This window comes from Triturus cristatus, chromosome 1_1 (genome assembly GCF_964204655.1).
Source record: "Triturus cristatus chromosome 1_1, aTriCri1.1, whole genome shotgun sequence".
NCBI classification, from domain to species: domain Eukaryota; kingdom Metazoa; phylum Chordata; class Amphibia; order Caudata; family Salamandridae; genus Triturus; species Triturus cristatus.
The window spans coordinates 1,020,517,135-1,020,539,142 of record NC_140579.1 but is presented as its reverse complement, the minus strand read 5'-3'; positions in this window follow the sequence as shown (position 1 = coordinate 1,020,539,142).

Here is a 22,008-nt window from a genome sequence, read left to right as displayed (position 1 = left end):
AAACATCTCTGCATAAAAAGAGCTGTTGTCTATAGAACCCGGATATGCTGAGGGTGTCACATGTGACATGAAGCTGATTAGCACCCATTGGACCTGAGTCACGGTGAATTATGGTGTAATGATAAAGAGCAGAGTAAATGAAAGGCTGCATGTGCTCCTCCAGTATGTTTACATTCTTTTTACCTACTTTGGGGCGTATTATGAGTCTGGCGGTCCGTGGACTGCCAGACTCATGGGGGCGCGGCAGTGGCGGTCTTCCGACTGCCCTATTAGGACCAAGGCAGTTGGGCCACCCTGTGACCACTGCAACCGCCAGGGATCAGAGATCCCTGGCAGTTGTGCGGCGGGCTTGAGGCCGCAATATGCTTGGCAGGGTCACTGCGGCCTGCCTAGCATATTACATATTACATGTTTCCTCACTGCCACACTTTTCATGGAAGTGCAACCGCCATGAAAAGTGTGGTGGTGAGGAAACAAAGGGGGCCCCACAGGGCCCCCTGGTGCCTCACACCATATGGATTCACACAAGGGGGCACAACATTTGCCCCCCTGTGTGCATACACATTAGTACCTGCACTGCATGGAGTATGGTAGTCTATGCCGTGCAGGCACTGCTTTTGTAGTTCCTATTGCAGTGCCTATTTAATAGGCACTACCCTGGGAACGCCAAAGAACCTCCTGCCAGAGAGGAGAAAATTCCTGATCTGGTGGGCGGTTCCTACAAAGATTTGGCGGTGCGGGAGCGGGGCGGTTCTGCTCCCGCACCGCCAAACTCATAATAAGGCCCTTTGTCTCCAAGTAAGTCGAGAACAGCAAAAAAGTGAGTAAAGCTGTTCAGGCCCACAAGGTGACAATTGTTCAAGGGCTTAGGGCGTGTGTGTGTGTATATAGCAAGGTTTAGGTTATAACACTGGTAAAATAGCCCAAGTGGTTATTGCACTTGCTTGTACCCCGCCGTGTAGTCTTATCATCTATTATGTCATTTCAAATGTTCCAGTGATGTTATCATAAGTGATGTAATATGTGGAGTAATTAGCTGTGCATGGCAAGGGCGCATGTTACCTTATGGCAGAAGTTATAGTCACAAGAGCTAAATCTAACTGGTGCATTTCAGTGGTTTTTTTAATTTAAAATATTACTATGTCACTGAAATGTTCCCCTAACTATAACGTCACTTTAAATCTAGTTTTGTTCAGGAAATGTAAAGTTTTAACTTGAACTATTATTTTATTACCATACGTAAAGCCAAAACCCCTGCACGGCCTATGGGTATGCCCCTGCAGCCAATCCCTTTCAGGCAGGTAACTCTCTACCACACACGGCCAATAGGCAGTCTGGCTTGGCCCGTGGCCAGGCCCTGCACCCAACCCATTACGAGCTGCCAACCCCACACCACACACAGCCTTCTGGCATGAGCAGCTTTGGTCTTTCAGGTCCTGGCCACATTCAGGCATGCCCCATCCCCAGGCTGATTTGTCAAAAAAGGGAAGGAGAGGTGGAGGTCTCCTCCCAAAGCTATTGCAGACCCTGGGGATCGCATCCCCTGGGGCCTTTTTTCTTCTTCTAAATGAATGGGAGGTGGGTGTGGTGCCCCCATCCCGAGCCACTACGAGCCCCTGGGGCCCCAACCTTTAGGGGTTTATTTTTCTTTTGAGGGGAAGGGACATGCTGCTGCCCTCCCAGACCCTTTACCTCACCAGGAGCCCATCACATATATATCTGAAAAAACCATAGGTTTCAGGAACGTTATAGTTAGTTGGACATTTCACTCTTACAAAACCATAGAAATTCTGGCATTATAGTTAGTTGAGCTAACTATAACTCGCGCCCCCGCACTAACCCATGCAATCAGTAAGATATATTTAATCACTCACTTATACAGTCACGTACCTACTAAATCCTCCATACAGACACTTATACACCCACTCATTCCTCAATACAGCTTGGCATATATATAAAACAAAATTAAACTTTACAGAAACACAGTCACTGGATGATGTCATCAGTGATGTCATCAGTGATGTCATTTGAGATGTAATCAGTGATGTCATCAGCGATGTCACTGACCATGTCATGAATGAAGTAATATGTGACGTCATGAGCAGTGCATTGCGGGGGCGAGAGTTATAGTTAGCTGAACTAACTATAACGCCGGAATTTCTATGGTTTTGTACGAGTGGAATGTCCAGCTAACTATAACGTTCCTGAAACCTATGGTTTTTTCAGTTAATTTCTATGGTTTTTTAAATGCTAATTTCTAACTATAACGTGCCTGAAACCTATGTTTTTTTTCAGTGAATTTCTATGCTTTTTTAAATGCTAATTTCTAACTATAACGTGCCTGAAACCTATGGTTTTTCCAGTGAATTTCAAAGGTTTTTTAAATGAAAATTTGTAAGTCTAATGTACCTCAATCCTATGTTTTTTATTATATATATATATATATATATTATCTACTGGCGGTCGCCAGTAGATAGTTAAAGTTAGGACCTATTTTCCATAGGAAATCCGCAACATTCTATTCCCAATAAGTCTGGCGCCGATTGACGAATCATCGCGAGTTTCGTGGTGATTCGTCAAGCGGGGGCGAGAAAAAAGGGGGGTCCCAAAACACGTTTTCCCCATGCAATTTCCCATAGGATCTGTTGTCGCAGCTACAGCCCGAACCGCTGAACGGAATGACACCAAATTTGGTAAAGAGGTAGTCCTCAGTTCAGACTCGTGCCTTTTGCATAAATGGTGTGAATCCGTTCAGTAGTGCCTGAGAAAATTAGAGTTAAAAGTACATAAATATCTATGGCCGGGGAGGATCCGCGGACCCTACCCGCACCATATGCGCTCTCTCCCTGAACCGAGCGCGCACCCTCCCGGTCGCGCACCTAATGCTAATTGGCTGTCGAGTGTCAGTCCACATTCGAAACCAGGAACTGTTGGCGGCCATTTTCTGCCTCGGTAGAGGCGAGGCTGAAGAAGCAAGGGGGAAAAAGTGTGTAAAACATATAAAGGGGGCAGAGTGGAAATACTCTGACCCTCTAGAGGTGATTAGGGGGTCCCAGAAGGACCCCCTGGGGCCCCCTTTAAAAAAAAAAAATGGCGAAATGCGCGCACGGTGCGTGCATCCTATCCCGTTAGGTGCGCGGATCCACGGATTTTTTTTTTTAAATGACAAGAAATCATTGGTTTTATGACTACTTTGTACACTGAAAGGTAGGGTGTATATTTCTGTTTTTTAAAGGTATGATTCCTATTGGTTAACAAAAACAGGTTGTAAGGAATATTATATATGATAAGCTGATATGTTGAAAAGTGAAGCACACTTCCTCTCTTGTGTAGCAACATTGTGTGCTGAACTTCTGACCTGTGTGCTCAGTGCAGTGTTCCATGACCTGTTTCTATGGTAACAGGCAGAAGGCAGATTGGGGGAAGGGTTGAAATGTATTTCAGTTGGAAAGGGTTGAAATGTTTAACCAATAGAAATGTGTGTTTGCTTTTGAGTTTATGTGTGAAGGATTATGATTTGATGTTTACATGTATATGTGTGGAAAATGATAGGGAAACTTTTCCATTCTTTGTTTTTGCTGAGAGGTGCACAGTGCAGAGATTCTGTAAAAGAAAATATGGTGAGTGACTGATATACTTCTTAATCTACAAATGAACTTGAAAGAGGAGTTATTTAATTGTGAGGGGATGTATGTAGACTATTTTGATTTTAATCAGACTAATGTATTTCTCCTGCTAAAGTGTAGGGAGTACTTTTTTTCTCTACAATCTTATTGACAGTGTGTGTGCATGTAGAAACCATTCTGTGATAAGCATTTGTGTTTTTCATGTGTTTGCAGACAGATAAATGTGCTGTTTTTATATTTTGTTAGAATTAGATACCAGTCATTGTTTATGAATTTGTGAAATGAGTTGTGTTATGTTTCTATACTAAAATGTAGTACTTCTTCTAGATGAAGAAATGAGTTTTGGTATAGTGCAAGGGATAGTGTTGTTTGTCTAGAATCACACAGTGAGTATGTGTGCATTTTGGAACCACTGTGAGAGAAGCATTTGGTAACACCGTGTATTTGCTGACAGATAACTGTTTTAACTTGTCATGTTGTGAAGTTTTAGTAGCATTAGAAGACAGTTATGGCTTATGCTTTGATTAAATGAGTCAGGCCTTGACAGTAAAGTGCAGTCCTGAAATATGTAGATTGTGTGCAGTTCCCTTACCACTTGCACTGTAGTGAATGAGTTTTAGTAAACTCCTAGGGATAGTGGTGCTTGTCTAGAATCACACTGTGAGTTAGTGTGTATTTGGGATCACTGTGAGAGAAACATTTGGTAACATCATGTATTTGCTGACAGATAACTGTTTTAAAACCTGTCATGATGTGAAGTTTTAGTAGCATTAGAATCCAGTCTTTGCTTATGCGTTGATTAAATGAGTCATGCTTTGACACTGATGTGCTGTACTTAAATATGTAGATTGTGTGCAGTACCATTAACTCTTCTAGACTAGTGAATGAGTTTTGGTAAACTCCTAGGATAGTGTTGCTTGTCTAAAATCACACTGTGAGTCTGTGTGCATTTGGGTATGGATTGTGAGAGAAGCATTTGGTAACATCGTGTATTTGCTGACAGATAACGGTTTTAAAACCGGTCATGTTGTCAAGTTTTAGTAGCATTAGAAGCCAGTCTTTGCTTATGCTTTGATTAAATGAGTCAGGTTTTGACACAAAAGTGCAGTTCTGAAATATGAATATTGTGTGCAGTTCCCTTACCACTTCCACAGTGGTGAATGATTTTTGGTAAACTCCTAGGTATAGTGGTTGTTGTCTAGAATCACACTGTGAGTCTGTGTGCATTTGGGAACCACTGTGAGAGAAGCATTTGGTAACATCGTGTATTTTTTAGCAGATAACTCTTTTTAAACCTGTCATGTTGTCAAGTTTTAGTAGCATTAGAAGCTAGTCTTTGCTTATGCATTGATAAAATGAGTCAGTGTTTGACACTAAGGTGCAGTACCATGTACTATTCTCTTCACTGTGGCAGAACTGAAAATTTAAAAGTTTTACCCAAGCACTGTCCTAGAAGTAGTCTGATGATTTAGTCAGTTTCTCAGTACCAAATAGACTGCTTCAAATGTCTATGCAGTATGCATGTATTGTTCTAACATACTATACACTTGTCTTTTACACCTTCAATTCCCTAGTCAGTATCCATACACTTCCAGGAAACACCCTGTCACTCCCTTTGCAGTCCTCTAGTGACCCATTCAACACCATGTACTAATCCATTCACTGTGCCAAAACCCAAACACTTATAAATTCACCAAGACACTCTCTTTCCAGTACTCTAATGATTCAGTCACTGCCTAAGTATTCATGCACTGAGCCAGGCCTTAGCACATGGACTTCTTCAAACCCCTATCCACCATGCATGCAGTCCTCTAACCAGCTACACACTTGTCTTTCACACCTTCAATTCCCCAGTCAGTATCCATACACTTCCAGCAAACACCCTGTCACTCCCCTTGCACTCTTCTAGTGACCTTATTAAGCATCATGTACTAATCCATTCACTGCGCCAAAACCCAAACCCTAATAAATTCACCCAGGCACTCTCCTTGCAGTACTCTAATCATTCAGTCAGTACCCAAGTACTCATCCAGTGACCCAGGCCTTAGCATATGGACTGCTTTAAACCCCTATCCACTATACATGCAGTCCTCTAACCACCTACACAATTGTCTTTCATACCTTCAATTCCCTAGTCAGTATCCATACACTTCCAGGAAACACCCTGTCACCCCCTTTGCAGTCCTCTAGTGACCCATTCAGCATCATGTACTAATCCATTCACTGTGCGAAAACTCAAACACTTATAAGTTCACCAAGATACTATCTTTGCAGTACTCTAATCATTCAGTCAGTGCCTAAGTATTCATGCACTGAGCCAGGCCTTAGCACATGGACTGCTTCAAACCCCTATCCACTATGTATGCAGTCTTCTAACCACTTAGACACTTGTCTTTCACACTTTCAATTTCCTAGTCAGTATCCATACAGTCCAGCAAACATCTTGTCACTGCCTTTGCACTCCTCTACTGACCCATTCAGTACCAAGTACTAATCCATTCCCTGTGCGAAAAGCCTAGCACTTATAAATTCACCAAGGCACTCTCCTTGCTGTACTCTAATAATTCAGTCAGTACCCAAGTAGTCATGCAGTGAGCCAGGCCTTAGCACATGGACTGCTTTAAATGCCTATGCAGTATGGATGCAGTCACCTACACAGTTGTGTTTCACACCTTCAATTCCCTAGTTAGTATTCATACACTTCTAGCAAACAACCTGTCACTCACCCAGTGTGTCTCCTTATAGTACTTTAATCATTTAGTCAGTTAGCATGTAGTGTTTTAGTGAGGTAGACTTTAGGGCATGAACTGCTTCAAAGTAGTATGCACTATGCATGTAGTGTTTTAACCATCGTCACACTTGTGGTTCAGGGCTATAGTTTCTTAGTCAGTATGTATATAAAATATGTTTGTACAGTAATGGAATAGTATAATTTTGAAAGTTATTAATATATAGGGCTGGGCGTAGTTCGCGAAGTAGCACTTCGCGAAGCTACGCAAAGTGAAGTTCGCATTACGCGAGCTACACGTAGCACTTCACGAACTGCATAGTACCTTGTTCGCACTGTGACAGATGTCGTTTTCAATGATTGCACAGTGCGGACAAGCAACCGGCACTGTGCAATCATTGAAAATGGCATCTTGCACAGTGCGAGCTGTAGTTTTCTGCTGCTCGAGTAGATTTTTACTCGAGCTTCAGCTTTCTCAACGCGAACTGGTAGTTTCTCATCGCGAGCGGTCGCGAGCATACGCGACCACTCGCAATGAGAAACCTAACCTTCTTGCATTGGGAATCTCGCCGGGAGGTTTATTTTCCATGCTCGCGATCGCCAACTTGAAGTTGCTGATCGCGAACAAGGAAAAAGTCTCGCCGGGATGTAATTTTGCTTGCTCGCGGTCGCCAACTTGACGTTGAGGACCGCGAGCAAGCAAAAAATGACCGCAGCACCACGCAACACTACGCTACGCGTGTTCGCACTGTGCTACGTGCAGTTCGCGTAGTGCGAAGTAGCGCGAACTTCGCAAACTACGCGAGCGTAGCGTAGTGCTTTGCCCAGGCTTATTAATATACATTTATTTGTGATTCTTTTTTACAGATACAGAACAGGAGTGTTTCTCATCTGTTTGCACTCTTCTCATGCAAGATTGTTTGGATGAAGGGTCCTTAGGTGTTTCATCATACTTGCTGTGCAGCATTAGTATTTTTTGTTAGGATCCCCTCGTAACAGAACTTTTTTGAAAATCTTGTGCATGAGAAAGGTGGCATTGGTCTTTGTTTGCCCCTCGAGAAAAGTATAAAATTTCCACATCACTGAAGGAAAACGTTGTGGGCGTGGTGCATCCTGCAAAAATTCATCTTTAGATTTGGTGAATATTTTAAAGCGACATAATTTACAGTTTTTGTAAGTTAAGGTTAAAAAAATTTGGTAGCTGTGTGCATTTTATATATCTGTGATTTGTATTTTGAGAATGGCATGTTGTTTTTTTTTTAACAATCTTTGAGATTGTGTTTTTTTTGCCTGCTGTTAAGTGATGATTAACAGCACTATTGTTAGTGAAATTTAATATATTCTGAGAACAGCAAAAAAGGCAAAAAAATTACTTTGTGGAAATTATGCTGTGTTGTAAAAAATGTATTATTACATGTTATAATTTTTTTTTTCCTTTTCTTTCACAGATCCAAATAAAAATAAAATAAGCAATTCATCTGAATTTATATTTGAATGAAAAACAGAAAAAAATGTATACCATTTTTTATTCCTATTACTGTGAAGGTAAGTTTAACTAAGTCTCAATATGCAGAATGAAGTGATCTGCAAGAAGCTACAAAGTTGAAACACGTTTCTAAAAATACTCTGTTTATGTAGTTTTGGAATCTGACCATAATCAGATATCATGTGACCTGCAAAAAAAGAGATTTGAAGGGTTCATAATATTTCCCATTTTAGCTTTTGAAGGACCGCAATCATTTCAATCATTCTTCTTTGAATATCTTTGCAGACAAAACTCTGTGCTTACCTTCTATCATTCGCAAGGAAATTTAAAAACGGAAATATGTCACTTTTTCTAACATAGTTATTGTGCAAGATACTCTTTCATATTTACAAAGAGAGGAAAAGGCACTCTGTGCACTTTTTATACTCCATGTAAATATAACCTCATCATGCACACCACTTTGTGTTGAAAGTGTGTTCTATAAGTGTTGTTGTGCATGATTGCACTTAATACTCATAGAACAAGACACATGTCTAGATTTATCAGCAATCATGAATCTCGATATGTGTGTGAATTCTGCACCATTCTAAAATTGGTGTAGGAAAGCACAACAAGGAGAATTGTTTTAATGTCTCCACATTTTTATATCTTCAATGCATGCTGAAATGTTCAGCATACATTGAAGGAGAAAAATGCATTTTCTCATTGTTTTTGTGCAGGAAGGTGTGTCTTCCTGTAGAAAAACAAACAGCACATGACACAGATATCCTTGCACTATGGTGCAAGGGTGCCTGTGTCACCACATGGCTGCAGTTTAAGCAGCCGTGCAGAGAGAAGCATAGATTTGCAACATATTTATGTACATATGTTGCATCCCTGTGCTTCGGAAGTACTACAGCACACTGCAGTTAAAGAGGTTACTGTGTGATGCTGCAGCACTTCCTCATACTTCTGCACTAATACATTCACCATACGCTACTAATTCATTCATTCAGTCAATTACGTACTACACATACATTCATCTAAACTAACACTAACAAAGAAATTTAGCTCTTTTTTTAAACCAGGAAAGTTAGTTCTTACAAGAACTTTTTTTTTTCTTCTTTCTTCTTTTATAATTTTTTGGGGGGTTTCTGGACAATTTTTACATTTTTGGGGTTTTTCTGCAATAAAAAAACAAAAAACAAAACAGGAGAAACCAAAGAATGAACTTCAGGGAACAATAAAAAAAAAAAAAAAACTAGCAAATGTGACTTTCTTGCCGGTGGCAGATCAGATCGATCGACTGCTCACCATAGCACAAAGTCTTATTGCACTTAGTGCAGAGCACTTTTAAAAATTGAAATTGAGGACGGATGTCCAAGGTTTGGGCTGATGGATGCACTCTTGATGTGCTCGGCTGCTATGAGGTGGATGGCAGGAGTGTTTCTCATCCGTCGGCACTCTTCTTGTGCAAGATTGTTCGGATGAAGGGTCCTCATGTGCTTCATCATACTTGCCGTGCCGCAAGAGTATTTCTTGTTAGGATCCCCTCGCGACAGGACTCTTTTGCAAATCTTGCACGTGACCAAGGTGGCATTGGTCTTATTCTGCCCCTTGGGAAAAGTAAAAAATTTCCACACCACTGAAGAAAAACGTTTTTTGGGTGGTGCCTCCGGCAAAAACTCATCCTCAGAAGTATGAGGTGATGCAGGTGATGCCTGCTGCCCTGAAGCCATTTTTGGTTGAAAAAAGTTAGAGCTAAGTGTAAACTTAGTCTAAAAAATCTTCTTCTCTCCAAAGAGATGGTGCTCTAAAGAAGGTCAAAGAAGAATGATTGAAATGGGTGGGGTCTTTCAATAGTTAGAAGAGGAAGTGTAATGAACCACTCAAATCTCTTTTTTTGCAGGTCACATGGGATCCGCGCACCCTGCGCGTACGCAGTACGCACCCAGCGCGCATCCGCGAAATTGAATAAAAAAAAATTATAGGATTAGATGTAAAAATATTTTAGTTTTAAGACTAGTTTAGAGTTTGTCTTCAATTAATATTCACATGAAATACATACATATGTTTTTTTAAATGTTAAATACTTTGCGGGATCCGCGCACCCACCGCGTCAGACGCAGATGACGTATCGCGGAAGCGTGTAAACGTCGCATTACGTACATCGAACGTCTCGCGTATAGGCTGGGAGTCGCGTACCGGTCGCGCACTAAACACGTACCCAACGCATACCATGCGCGGATGCTATCGCGTAGGGATCGAGAAGGGTGCGCATAGGGTGCGCGGATCCAAAAACATTGAAAAAATATATAAAATACAGTTTTGAACATATAGTTAAAAAAACATTTTGAAAAATATAAAAACATATGTTTGAAAAACCCATTAAGTTCAAATAATATTTTTTAATTTTTAAAAGAATTAATTGAAAAAATAAGTTTAAAAAATAGTGATAAACTTTTTAAAAAAAAAGATAATTAATGAAATTGACACACTAAATTTGAAAAATATAGAAATCCAATCAAAATCATTACACACGATATCTTCAGAGATAAGTTATAGATAGGAATAAGCATTTAAAAAACCTTTGAAATTCACTGAAAAAACCATAGGTTTCATGCACGTTATAGTTAGGAATTGGCATTTAAAAAACCTTTGAAATTCACTGAAAAAACCAAAGGTTTCAGGGACGTTATAGTTAGGAATTGGCATTTAAAAAACCTTAGAAATTCACTAAAAAAAACATAGGTTTCAGGGGCGTTATAGTTAGCTGGACATTTCCCTCGTACAAACCCTACAAATTCCCCTGTTATAGTTATTTCAGCTAACTATAACTCGCGCCCCGCAATGCACTGCTGATGACGTCACATATTACATCACTCATGACATGGTCAGTGACATCACTGATGACATCACTGATGACATCTCAAATGACATCACTGATGACATCACTGATGATGTCATCCATGTGATAAATTAGTGCATCTTCTCACACCCTAATATAACCTTTGATACACCGACTCAAAATTTCAGACGTCCATTCTCAAAACCATAGATACTCCAATACCAATAACTACATACCCACTTATTAACTCTTAGGTCTACATACACCTCCACTCACTCACCTGTACAGTCACTCATACTTACAGTCACTCCGTACTAGACTATCATATGCATTTATACACCTATATAGACACTCACACACTGCCAATCATCCAGTGAGGTACTGACACACCTAGTCAGTTGTGCAAATAATTAAACACAGTCCAATTTACTCACCTATACAGTTAAACACACTCAAGTTCACTTACTCATAAAAATAATAACAAATTCTGACACTCTTATACAATTACTAATACAAGCACACACTCATCCATACAGGCACTCCCTCAATCACACACTCTCACATATAGATAGTTATATACTCTTACACACATATACACTGCGTTTCACATATGTAGTTACTGACACATGTACAACTGAGATATACATTCAATCACTAACACACTCATACATACACTCACCCAACCATACAGTCCATCACAGTTGCACTCTTAAAACCATGCACAATAGAATCACCCACTCACACATCTATGCACAGAGTCACACACACCCTGCCCACACAAACACTCAGGCACCCATACAGATACTCAGACAACCAATCAATAACCCATATAGAGACTCCTATAGCTATTCACAAAACCATGCAGCCACTTATACACCAACACACAGACACATACAGACATTCACACAGTTTAGTCACTAGTCTGCAGTAAGATACATTTAATGACTCACTTATAGAGTCAGTTACGCACCTAGAAAAACACCCATTCACACACTTATACACCCACTCATTCTTCCATAGGCCTTTCACTATAAATATATAAAACATATTTAAACTTTTAAGAAAAACACCCATTCACTGGATGATGTCATCAGTGATGTCATCAGTGATGTCATTTGAGATGTCATCAGTAATGCCATCAGTGATGTCACTGACCATGTCATGAGTGATGTAATATGTGACGTTATCAGCAGTGCATTGCGGGGGCACGAGTTATAGTTAGCTGAACTAACTATAACAGGGGAATTTCTAGGGTTTTGTACGAGGGAAATGTCCAGCTAACTATAACGCCCCTAAAACCTATGTTTTTTTAGTGAATATATATATATATATATTTTTCCAACAAACTGTCCTCAGCATCGAGAGGTCACTCAGCAACACTCTGCCATCCGGCTTTGATTTGCAGGCAGCCTTTCACAAACATCATTATTTCCTTATTTTCGCCAACGCGTTTCAAGGCTGAAAGCCTCCTCTTCTGGGCATGCAATGCAACACATTAGAAGCTCGCATTTTTTCATTCACTGACTTTATTTGTTTCCATGACCCCCACTGGGCGTGAGCTTAGTGCAAAGTCCATAGAGCATTATGGGGCATGGAGTCATAAGTGCGAGTTTAATTTTTCACTTTAGTAAGTTCCAATGTGGTGTTTAAAATAAAGCATCTTTTTTCCTTTAGTAGGTAATGTTCGTGAGGTAGGCTCATTACGCATTTAAATGTTGCACTATTAAGGTCCCAAACAGTTCAGAACCAGCTTCTCCCAGCCAGCAAGAAATTCCTACCCCAGCTGGTGACGGTGCTCCTCTCCACGGCCGGGCCGGGCGTGTGTAAATCTTTCCAACAAACTACCCTCAGCATCGAGAGGTCACTCAGCAACACTCTGCCATCCGGCTTTGATATGCAGGCAGCCTTTCACAAACATCATTATTTCCTTATTTTCGCCAACGCGTTTCATGGCTGAAAGCCTCTTCTTCTGGGCATGCAATGCAACACATTAGAAGCTCGCATTTTTTCATTCCCTGACTTTATTTGTTTCCATGACCCCACTGGGCGTGAGCTTAGTGCAAAGTCCATAGAGCATTATGAGGCATGGAGTCACAAGTGCGAGTTTAAATTTTCACTTTAGTAAGTTCCAATGTGGTGTTTAAAATAAAGCATCTTTTTTCCTTTAGTAGGTAATGTTCATGAGGTAGGCTCATTACGCATTTAAATGTTGCACTATTAAGGTCCCAAACAGTTCAGAACCAGCTTCTCCCAGCCAGCAAGAAATTCCTACCCCAGCTGGTGACGGTGCTCCTCTCCACGGCCGGGCCGGCCGTGTGTAAATCTTTCCAACAAACTGCCCTCATGGAAACAAATAAAGTCAGTGAATGAAAAAATGCGAGCTTCTAATGTGTTGCATTGCATGCCCAGAAGAAGAGGCTTTCAGCCTTGAAACGCGTTGGCGAAAATAAGGAAATAATGATGTTTGTGAAAGGCTGCCTGCATATCAAAGCCGGATGGCAGAGTGTTGCTGAGTGACCTCTCGATGCTGAGGGCAGTTTGTTGGAAAAAAAAAATATATATATATATATATATATAATTCACTGCAAAAACCATAGGTTTCAGGGGCGTTATAGTTAGCTAGACTTTTCACTCGTACAAAACCATAAAAATTCCCCCGTTATAGTTCGTTCAGCTAACTATAACTCGCGCGCCCGCAATGCACTGCTGATGACGTCACATATTACATCACTCATGACATGGTCAATGACATCACTCATGACATCACTGATGACATCTCAAATGACATCACTGATGACATCACTGATGACCTCATCCAGTGAATGTGTGTTTTTCTGAAAATTACATATGTTTTATATATGTATATCTCAAGGTCGATGGAAGAATAAATGGGAATATAAGTGTCGAAATGGATGATTTGTTTTTGAAAAATTGATTGTATAACTGACTGATTAAGTGTATCTTAGTGAATACATGGCTTAGTGAGTAATGTTTTAATATGTAAATATCTGTATCAGTCTCTCACTTTGTGTATAAGTGGCTGCATGGGTTGGTGAGTAGCTACATGAGTGTCTATATAGGTTATTAATTGTTTTTTGAGTATCAGTATAAGTGTCTGATGTCTGTATGGTTCGGTGGGGGGTATTACGTAGTGCATAGGTGCATGAATGAGTGACTCACTGTTTGTATGTGTTGAAGACAGCATGTGTGCAGGACTGTATGGGTGGATGAGTGTGTGCATGGGTGTGTTAGTGAGTGAATGACTGTCTCAATAGTGTCTCTATGAGTAACTACATATGTTTTAAACTAGTATATGTGACTATTGGTGTATATAAGTGAGTATATGTGAGAGTGAGAGATTGAAAGAGTTCCTGTATGAATAAGTATGTGTTTCTATAAGTGATTGTTAAAAAGACTAAGTATGTGTAAGTTTCTGTAGAAGTAAGTGTGGTGGTGTGTGTATTACTGTATATGCAGGTAAACGGATGTTTGATTCTTTATTAGCATGAGTGACTATGTGTGTGAGTAACTTTATGAATGAGTGGCGTTGTGTAACAGGATGTATAGGTGTATGAGTACATATGATGAGTGAGTACATGTATGAGTGACTGTATAGGACTGTTGGTGAATGAGTGGATGTGGATGTGGATCTTACAATTACTGAATAGGTTTTTGTAGCTGGTATTGGTATGTACATTGTTTTGAAAATTTAATTTCTATTTTTGAATGTGTGTATCAAAGGTTATATTAGGGGGAGAGGAGGTCTGCCACTCTATCACAAGGACGATGTCATCAGTGATGTCATCAGTGATGTCATGAGTGATGTCACTGACCATGTCATGAGTGATGTAATATGTGACGTCATCAGCAGTGCATTGCGGGCGCGCGAGTTATAGTTAGCTGAACTAACTATAACGGGGGAATTTCTATGGTTTTGTACGAGTGAAAAGTCCAGCTAACTATAACGCCCCTGAAACCTATGTTTTTTTCAGTGAATTTCTAAGGTTTTTTAAATGCTAATTCAAAGCTATAACGTGCCTGAAACCTATGTTTTTTTCAGTGAATTTCAAAGGTTTTTTAAATGCTAATTTCTAGCTATGCCTACAGAGATAGGACATGTGAAGAAAGAAGGAAAAACGCACAGAAAGAAAAAAAGAAATGCAGAAAGAAGCAACAGAAGTCCTCAAAGACGAAGAAAAGTGCAGGAAGAAGTATAACGTGCAGAAAGAACAAACAGAAGAGCAGAAACAAGCCTTGTTGCAAAATCATCCTGTACCCTCAACTTTTTCAGACGGATACTGGTGGTAACTGAGTCTGACTAACCAGTCCTAGAGCCAGTGCTATGTTAAAAGACACTCAGAATACAGTGAAAACACCTACATACACTAGGGCACACTATGTGTTGGGGTCCCCCTGTGATTAGCATGACCTCCTCTGTAAGCCTCTAGTATATAATAGGGCAGGGGATTAAAACTACCTCTTAAAACGCACCACAGGGCGTGTTTGAACACTTCACCTCATGCCCCGTCCCCTCCCTTCCCCGCTGTGTAAACACGCCCTGTAACCGTTTTCAGTTGGGAGATTAAGTCCCCTTGAATCCTGAGGGTCCCTAGGGTCCAACTAGACCACTAGGTACCTCCAGTAAGCGCCACAGAGCTGCGTTGCAGAGAGGTGTAAAAAGTGGCACGGCCTGCACCACCTCTCTGCAACGCAGAGCAGTGGTGCTTACTGGAAGCACCTGGTGGGCTAGTTGGACCCCAGGGTCCCTCAGGATTGAAAGGGAATTATTTCCCCAACTTAAAAAACGCGCCACAGGGCCTGTGGGCGTTCTGAGTTGAGAGATTAAGTCCCCTTGAATCCTAAGGGTCCCTAGGGTCAAACTAGCCCACTAGGTACCTCCAGTAAACACCACAGAGCTGCGTTGCATGGAGGTGTAAAAAGGGGCGTGGCCTCAGAACAACTGTCTGCAACGCAGCTCCCTGGCGCATAATGGAGATACCTGTTGGGCTAGTTGGCCCTCAGGGACCCTCAGTATTGAAGGGGAATTAATTCCTCAACTTACAACTGGCCAGGGGGCGCGTTTGCAGAGTGCTGCAAGGAGGGGGCGTGGCCTCCGGCGTGATGCCGGTCTTTTATTTATTTATTGTTAAGAAGGAGGGCTGTGTGGCCCCCTTTCTTTTTCTAATTTATTAGCCCTGGGGACCCCATCCCCCAGGGCCTGCACCCTAATTTTTTTTGTTGACAAAAATTAATTTGGCCCTCTCAAGGCCTTAATCGGCCCCGGGGACCCCAACCCCCAGGTCATGGCCTTTTTAAAAAAATTGTATTCTTTAGGAGGGGGGCTGTGTTGCCCCCCTCCTCAGGCCCCCATCCCCCGGGGCCGGCCTTTGTTTTTTATTTAAAAAATATATATATATATTTATAGAAACACCTAGGACATGCTGGACAAACCGTATGTACCTATCACCATGACGATTTGCGTGATATTCATTAAAAGGCGACTATGCATACAATGAATCCACGTAGAATGTATTCACACTGCTAGTGAAGCTCTGACATGTCTGACACCCTACCGTGCCTAATCCCGGCGCCCCCGCTGGTGGGTACTCTCCAAGTAGACACCCTTGTCGTTTATTTATACAAACATGGGTAGCTATTTACGGGCACATTTAATACACATGCACACCAAGCCATTCAAAGGGGATTCGACAAAAATTCGACCAAACTATGCAAGAAACCCCCTCACGGTTAATAAAACACACATCCACCGCCGGATGTGTAATACTTTTTATTTTACTCTCTGGAAAGGAGACAAACCTCACTTGAGAGTCACAGCGTGCTCCTGGCTGAGCCCAATGCTGTGTTACACCCACCAGTGCCCGCCGAGTGCCACACACCTCTGTGTTGTATTCCACCAGCTAGTGCGTATGCTATGACACTAGCCCATGTGCACTGTAACACCACCCCGTGAATATGTCATGCCACACTTGCCTTCGCACGGGTTATATTGCCCCATCTACCGTGCCTTCCTCGATGCCTATGTTATAAAGCACAGCGCTATGCCATACATATTACAATCTGGGATCCATATCTTTGTCACAGTGCATATGCAATGTTACACTACCCAGCACATATTTTATATTACAACTTTAGAGACTACTTAGGTTACACAACACTGCCCTGTGCATATTACACTCTAAGGCGCATATCACATAGCAAGCGCTAGTGCCTGTGCTATCTCGCGCTCTCCAATGAATCTGTCATTGCGCACAATGTATTGCATATTATATTTCACGCCCCGGTTCATCTTATATCACACTTTTTGGTGCATAGTTTATACCATATACTATATCTAGTTTTTATTTTCAATCGTGCTCTCAGGACTATGTTCTATATAACACTGCGTCCACCTACCCTTTTCACGGGCATTACATTTTGCGATGCGGGTGGAGGGTCAGGGGATGTTTCTGCCAAGTGAGCCCGGAGTCACAGTCCCAAACGTCCTCTTCTTCCTGAATAAAAGTGAGATTATGCTGCATACTTGTTCATATTTTAAGTAGTTCACACAGACACACATTTTAAAAACAATAAAGTTCCTAATACCCACCTTCTATGAACAGTTAGCTTGCTGCCCCATCCACCTCCTCCCTATCCTCTGTTGTCTGAATTCATGGACTAGCCTCCTCCCTCCTGCCATGCATGGTCTGATGTGCTGCCACTGCCCTGCATTTACCATGATGTACCAGTCCACCCATCCTGCCCTCCATTGCCCAATTCTATGGCCCATCATTGACCTCCTGCTTAGCCTCTGTGCTTTGCTTGCTGCCCCTATTCTCCTTCCCCCTGCCCTCCGATGTCTTTGTGCATGCCCCTGCTCCATCCTTTTTGACCACCATGTTCCATGGACCTGCCACTCCTATCTACTCTGAGTGTTCTGTTGAGCTGCCACTCCCCTACCACCTGCCTAGCATTGTCAGATGACTGTAACCTGTCCAAGCCACCTCCACCCTGCCTGTCCACATGCCATGCCCCTATCCCCTTCCTCCTGTCCTCCATGGTCCATTTTACTGCCACACCCTTCTGCCCTCCCTGGTCTGTTGTGCTGCAACTGCTCCTCCTGCCTGCCCCACGCGGTCTGTTGTGAGGCCCCTTCCCCTGAACTCTCTTGTCTGTGCCCAGGTCCTGACCCTCCCTTCTATCCTCCATGGTCCTTTGTGCATGCCCCTGCACCCTCCTTCTTGCCCATCATAGCCATTGTGCTGCCACTAACCCTCCCGCTTGCCATGCATGGTCTTCTGTGCTGCCATGGCCCCTCCCACCTTCCCTGTGTGGTCAGCTAGCTGCTCCTGACCCCCTCCCACCTTCCCTCCATGGTCTGTGTGCATGCCATCATAGTCTCACTGTTGCTCTCCATGGTGTGTCTTGTTTCTAGTGCCCATCCTGCCTGACCTCCATGGTCATCTTGCTGCTCCTGCCCTGCCCCCTTGCCCCCAGCCCTCTGTTTCCATGTGCAGACCCCTATTCCCTCCCTCCTGGCTTGTCGGTTCCATTGTAATGCCCCTGATCCGTCCCTCCTGCCCTTTATGGTCTGTTATGCTGCAGCTTTCTCTCCTGTCTGTCCATTATGGTCAGCTAGCTACCATTGCCTCTTTCCCCTCTGTTGTCTGTTTTCCATGTGCATGGTCCTGTCCCCTCCCTATTGCTTTCTATGGATTGTTGTGCCGCACTCCCGTCCCGCATGCCCTGTGTGGTGTATTGTGCTGCTGCAAACCCTGATGCCTGCCCTGTAGGGTCAGTTTGGTGCACCTCTCAATGTCCCTCCTGTCCTCTGTTATCCGAGTCCATGTCCCTACCCCAATTCCTCCTGCCTACCATGATCCAATGTACCATACTTGCGAACATTTTGAACTTGGTAAGAGGGAGATTTTGAAATAAAACTGGGGTATTGATTTTCCCCTTTGAGTTACATTGAAAAAGAGAAGATTGTAGACAGGAAACAGATCAAGTAAAGCCCATTTGAGCTTAAAAACATTGGACGTTTCCTGGCTGAAACGGGTCTGTTGGCATGTATGGTTGTATGACCACTGCCTCTTCCTTCTGCCCACAATGGTCTAATATATTGCCACAGCCTCTCTTGCCAGTCCTGTATTGTTGGTTTGTTGCCCCTGCCCCCCTTTCCACTGCCCTCCATAGTCTGTTGTGCTGCCACTGCCCTTCCTGCCTGCCTAGGGTGGTCAAATTGTTGCCTCTGCACTCTCCTACCTGCCTTCAATTTTCAGAGTCCGTGCCCCTGGCCTCTGCCTCTCAACAGTATCCCAATGAACAACTAGATTGCTAACATTCTATATTTATTACAAAAGTGTGGAATGCCTGACGTCATCTTGATGTAATCAAAACTGTAATGCCTAGAGCATTTCCTTTAGAAATGACATATATGAGAGGGTCTTATTTGCATCAAAATTATGGTTAGTGCTCTAAAAAACTAAAATGAGGACATATTTTCTGAGTTTTCAAATAGCGACAAAGAACTTTTAAATTATTTGTAATCTTAGTTTTTTTATCCAGTTGACCCCTTGATGAAATGTTGCATCCAAGGGGAGAGGGTGTGGTGTTACTTCCAGAGCTGCAGACTTTGCAACTGGGGAACCAGGTTGGAGTTTCTGCTTCAGCTCAACATTCTGTGATTCTGGTCAAATCACTTAATCTCCCCATGTCTACAACCAAAATGAATTTGATCTTGTGTGATGTAACCAATGTTCATGTAAAGCACTCCAATACCTGACAAGTCTGCACTATATAAAACTGCAAATACACAAAAAATAAGTGTTTTGCAAACTTCTGTCATTGGGCTACATCTGGGTGATATTTGGGCTACATTTGGGCTCTTTTGTCTCTGGTGGCCATTTTAGGAGATTTATTTGTTATGAAGTTTCCTAATTTCCTCATTTACTGCAGTCTCCTCAGTAGGAAATGCTTTCAGTTTTTTACTTTTTTATTCCATCAAGAAGGTATTCAGATATGTCACACATTTGCCATAAATTCTGAATGTTAGCACTCTAGTTGCTCATTAGATCACTGTAGTAAAGCTACTGCTCACCACAAAAGTCTGCTGCTGGTATTAAAAGTGCATGTTTCAGTCTGCATGTCAGAATGTTTTTATGAAATAAAAGAGGATTTCAGAAGTCAAAATGTGCCCTAGTTTTTCTTTCTGTAGCACTAATCATAATTTATATGGCAAAATGAACCCCCTCATTTTGTTCCTTTGTAAATTAAATGTTTTAAGTGTTACCACTTTATTCCAATCAAGATGGCTTCAGGTGTGCCATACTTTTGTCATAAGTAAGACTGTTAGCGCTCTAGTTGTTCTTAAGAACACTCTGGGACATTCTGTCATTGGGCTATACTTGGGCTACATCTGGGTGATATTTGGTCTACATTTGGGCTCTTTTGTCTCTGGTGGCCATCTTGGGAGATTTATTTGTTATGAAGTTTCCTAATTTCCTCATTTACTGCAGTCTCCTCAGTAGGAAATACTTTCAGTTTTTTACTTTGATTCCATCAAGAAGGCATTCAGATGTGTCACACATTTTCCATAAATTCTGAATGTTAGCACTCTAGTTGCTCATTAGATCACTGTAGTAAAGCTACTGCTCACCAGGCAAGTCTGCTGCTGGTATTCAAAGTGCATGTTTCAGTCTGCATGTCAGAATGTTTTTATGAAATAAAAGAGGATTTCAGAAGTCAAAATGTGCCCTAGTTTTTCTTTCTGCAGCACTAATCATAATTTATATGGCAAAATGAACCCCCTCATTTTGTTCCTTTGTAAATTAAATGTTTTAACTGTTACCACTTTATTCCAATCAAGATGGCTTCAGGAGTGCCACACTTTTGTCATAAGTAAGACTGTTAGCGCTCTAGTTGTTCTTTAGAGCACTCTGGGAAGCTGCAGTAGAACACAAAGGAATCAACTGACAGTCTCTGCCCTTGTTGGATGTACATGTTTTACTGAGAATGTCAGACTTCATTCTTACATGAGAAAGATAATGTGAATTTACAGAAAATATGCTCTCAGTTTAGCTTATAGATCACCTTCCAAACCTCTGTGGGAAAAGTATGAGAAAATAGTTTTCTCTCAAACATGGTTCGTGATATCACAGCAGAAGGCTTTTTCACATGGTAAAATCACCTTAGAACACACCAGAATTCCTAAAATGAGTATGGTACCATCAACAAATGATTTATAATGTAACTAAAGTATTACAATCTTCTATTAACTGCAATGCTTTTTAATGAGGTGCTATCATGTATATTGGTCCCAAGATGGCTGCCAACACTTCTTGGATGAAGTACTGCCAGCCAATCAGATCTCACAATGAGATGTGTGGTTAGGCTCCGCCCAGATATGTATGTGATTTTACTTTTGATTTTCTCAGGAACTACTGAACAGATTGACACCATATATGCAAAAGGCACATGCCTGACCTGAGGACTACCTCTTTGCCAAATTTCAAGTAATTCTGTTCAGCCGTTCGGGCTGTACCTTGGACTAAATGTCCCTATGGAAAATTGCATGGGGAAAACGCGTTTTGGGACCCCCCTTTTTTCTCAGCCCCCACTTGACGAATCCCCCCGAGACTTTCAGGGTAGGAGCGGAGCGGAGCGCCCCACCTATTTTGAAAATTTCGCGAGGATTCGTCAACCGGCGCCAAAGTTATTCCAAATAGAATGTTGTGGATTTCCTATGGAAACACGGTCCTAACTATAACTATATACTGGCGACCGGCAGTAGATAATATATATATATATATATATATATATATATATATATATATATATATATATATATATATATATATATATATATATATATATAAGAAATTGAATAATTTTTAGTTAGGAAAACTATATTGGATGGCCATTTTGCTCGATCTGTTTTGCAAGATTTTTTGGTCTAATCAGGTGGACACCCTCCTTCGGGTGAGGTACGGCTTGAGGATTCTATTCAAAAGGTGAAGAATCAACAGGCAGAAGTATCCATCAGAAGAGCAAGTTACTTACCTTCGGTAACGCTTTTTCTGGTGGATACAGTATCTGCCTGTGGATTCCTCACTATCCCACCCCCCTCCCCGTTGTCCACCTGTTTCTACCAAAAAGATGCTTTTACTGTTTGGCATGAATGTTTTTAAAATCTCTTAATCATGCTTATGTTTTAATAGTGAGAAATGCTTGCTCTGTTGCTATTTCTTTATGCCTTTATTGGTTATGCATTTGTATGTGCGTGTGTGTGTGCGTGTATATATATATATATTCACTTAAAAAACCATAGGTTTCACACATGTTA